The 3,915-nt window shown below is 42.5% G+C and overlaps 1 protein-coding gene across 1 annotated transcript in view; it reads right to left on the bottom strand.

Moving 5' to 3' along the window:
• Positions 1-3,915, bottom strand: part of TSPAN2 (tetraspanin 2) — a 249,747-nt gene that overhangs the window by 16,036 nt on the left and 229,796 nt on the right. The gene's annotated exons all lie outside the window — the stretch shown is intronic.

A 3,915-nucleotide genomic window follows, 5' to 3' on the forward strand; every position in this document is an offset into this window, starting at 1 on the left:
CTGACCACCGGCCATGCTGGCTGGAGTTTCTGGTAGTTGAAATACAAAATAGCTAGAGGATGTTTTTGACTTCAAATAAAGGAAGGCCTCAGAAAGTGAGTGAATATGTCAGGCAGGTTCATGTGGTAATACTTAAGATATGCTGGTCCATCCCAAGCCATTCAGGGCCTTGAACTGAGTCTAGAAACAAATTAGAAGCCAATAAAGGTGGCATAAAATGCAAGTATGTAGTTACTTGAATATTTTGGACCAGCCCTCTGCTCAATAAATGCTTGAGGTGATGTACAAGTAAAAACAGTAAAAAGAATAAATAAAAGAATAAAGAATTCTAAATTGGTCTAATATGGTCCATCCTGCCAAGCCCAGACAAAAGTCTGTCTGCAGCAGTCTGAACCAGTTGACCTTTCAAGACTGTCTTCAAGACCAGCCCTGTGTTGACTGCATTGCAGTAGTCCAAGCTAGAAGTGCCTAAGCCATGAAGGACCAAGCCTAGGTCTGACCTTTCCAGGGGAGGGCAAAGCTGGTGAAGCAAATAGCGTTGGTAAATGAATGTGGCCGGTCCCTTTTGAATGCTGTGATTATAAATTGCCACTATTCAGTGTTGTATTGCCCAAAACCATGTGACAAGAAAGAGTCCTTCTGGAGAAAGAAGCAGAACTAACAGATCAGATCTCAGTTAATAGGGAAAACATCCTTTTGCATATTACACAAAACTACAGATCTGGGCAGGTTGCGGAGGTGTGGGGGGTGGGGAGGAATGATGACTTTCTAACTGGGCATTACAATAGGCTGCCAGCACAGGCTACTCTTCACCTGGACCGTCTAGCTCTCCGGTTCCTAGACCCACTCAAGAAGGGTGGTTAGGGTGTAGGGTGGTTAAGCAGAGTGGTTAGTGCACGTGTAGCAGGAACACTCAATGTGGTTAGCCCTAAACAACTTAGGACCAGGATACCTGAAAGAGCACTCTCTTTACCAACCTATGCGGTCACCAAGGCCATTTGAGGGCATGTTCCTGGTGGTTCCACATGGACCTGTGGTCCAATTGGAGCCCACCAGGGGTGGTGGCCCCCCTTCCTATGGAATTCCCTGCCTTTGGAAGTCAGGCAATGCTGTATTGCTTCTGGAGCTTCCAGAGAACATTCTTGTTTCAGGAAGCTTTCCTTGAATGACCAGCCACTGTTGTATCAAAACTTTGTTCTTTTAAAAATGTAATTTTTAATATGGTGTTTTTATTGTTTTATTCTATGTTGTTCAGCGCTCCAAAATCTTTTGGGTGGAAAGCGGTATATAACTATTGTAAATAAATAACCACCATGCACCATAGTTAGCCTAACCACCTTTCCCCAAGTTATGTCTGAACAGGACCCTTTTCATACGAAATTCATTCATGAATGCAAATCTCCAAAGATAAATCTAGGCTCATACAGGAGTGTTGATGAAAGATGGCAGAAACATACAGACTATGGGTAAAACATAATGGAATAAATATAATGTAATGCGGGAAAACATTTCTATCTTTATATTTAATTTGGGGGGAGCAAGATTATTAGAGTTCCAGGGAAACATAATACATTTTCTTCACAGTACAGGAAGAAATGTGCAATTATGAGACCACAGTTTACAAGTACACAGAATTTGCTTTTCCACCCCCTAGATTCGACTTCAGGCATGCCACAAAGTTTCTGCTTCCAGACAACACAAAATCTAGAACTCTGTGGCACCATTGTAATGTCCAGGGGTGGGGAGCAGATGTTTTGGGTGTGGGGGTTATTGAAAGAGTTATATGCAGCTTGGAAACATTCTATGGGTCCCAGCGGCCATTTAAAATTACTGGAGTCAATCAATAACCAGTAGAAGGGGTAGGGTTTTCCTATATGGAACACTATTGGACATATAACTGGGTAGATAAAGTTGGTGTAACATCTAAATCTTTTGATTTACAACATGTGGAACCTGATCAGCACCATTTTAGGCAGGGAGTCAAACTGGTTCAGGTTAAACTTTAAAATAATGCAAAATCCACAATTGGGCAATACCTACCCAGGAACCTGTGTATTTCGCCCAAGGCAAGAGATCAATTTCTGTTACAACTAGCCTTTATGTTTTCAGAAATGGAGGACAGACATTGCTTTTTTGTCCTAGAATGCCAGGTGTAATCTGATAGCTGCACCACCTACCAGTAACTAATTCATTCAGTCTGCAATCTCCAATTTGAGATTGAATCTAATCTGGCCTAATTTCTGTAAATTTCCTACCGCACTAGCTATTTGGTCCATCTAGTCCAATGAAGGATTCTGGAGAACTAAAAAACGTACACACGTTAATCCTAATAAAAGATATTGCCCAACTGTAGATTCTAAGGGTTTTGTTTGTTTGGTTTTTGTTTGATTGTTTATGGACCAGTATGGCTATCTCTGTTTTTTTAAAAAAACTTTTCTGGTTGTGCTCTGGTTTGCCTTAGCAGTCAGCTTGAACCTGAACTGAGAAGAGGATCAAATCTCTATTTTTACCAAATCAGGGGCTGTCTATATGTCTTCTTTGCTCCGCGGTCGCTGTGCGGTGGAACTGTGACAGTTATATGAAGTAGCCTCCGACTCGCAGCCACCGTGGGGCTATTCTCTGAAGCTGCAGCATAAAGAAGTTGGGGATTTATGCCAACTTTTTCCTTGGAAGCAAGGTCACATCCCTTCCACCGTATGACCTTGCTCCAGGGCGACTGGCAATTTGCCGCTGGGAAGATGGCGGAGGGCAGCCTCCAGTACCCAGATGATCTCCGGAAAATCCTGTGTTCCCTGCTGACATGGGGATTTCCCACCCCACCCCACAGCACTGATACCACAGAGTTTCAGGAGCGGCAAAGCAATGCTTTGAACACAGGGCTCAGGACTAGGCTAAACTAGCAGCTTGAATCTTTGACTTTAGGGAAGAAATTTAACATGGATGTTTAATGGGGAAAAGAGTCTTAAAAAGGCCTGAAATCCAAATACATGGAGAAAGAAAAACCTTTCCTAAGCCAAATAGGTCACAGCTTAGATACTAGTATAATATAATGAAAAAATGTTATAAGAACGTAAGAACCATGCTAGATCCATCTTGTCCAGCTGTGGACCAGGAACCCACAAGCAGGACATAAGTGCAAAGCACCCTCCCTCCCATGCTCCGCAGCAACTGGTGTACATAGGCTTACTGCTTCTGCTACTAGAGGTAGCACATAGCTATCTATACTACGTAGAGAAATTCAGTATGTAGTTGGGTTAACACAAGTCCCATATAAAATTTCCAAAAATTTATATACACACAGAGAGAGACGCACACACACATTACAATAAAACAATTAAATATCAACGTTCAACTAACGAGGAAATTTAAGAGCAATAATAAACAAGAAAGCAGTAAAAGAACAATGGGTATTTCTCTGCTGCTAATAGCAATTTCCCTTCTTCTCCAGCACAATTGATCGGATGCAGCTAGGATCACGCTCTGCACCTTTTAGAGTTACGACTGGTTCTAACTGAAACCTGGAGTGGATTCACTGCCCCACTGACATCGGAGCCACCTGCCTCCACAGGTATTATGGTATTTATTTCTTACATTTTTATCTCTCCCTCCCTCTGAAGAGCCCAGTGTGACATACAGGATTCTACCCCTTCCCACTTTTTCACAACAATCTTGGCCCAAGGTCACGTAGTGAGGTTTGAAGTTGAGTAGGGATTGGAACCTTATTCTAGTCTGATAGGCTAACCACTATGCCATGCTGCATCACGTTACAAAATGACTGCAGACTGTCTTTCCAGCGAGTAGTATGGACCAGCTGTGCTCGTAATGTGCAATATTGTCAGTGTGAAGCAATCAAAATGAGGAAATGCCAAACTCTAAACCAGGAGAACAGAACAGTTTAGAGAGTTGGTTGGAGGG

This window comes from Elgaria multicarinata, chromosome 1, assembly GCF_023053635.1.
Source record: "Elgaria multicarinata webbii isolate HBS135686 ecotype San Diego chromosome 1, rElgMul1.1.pri, whole genome shotgun sequence".
In the NCBI taxonomy this organism is placed as follows: domain Eukaryota; kingdom Metazoa; phylum Chordata; class Lepidosauria; order Squamata; family Anguidae; genus Elgaria; species Elgaria multicarinata.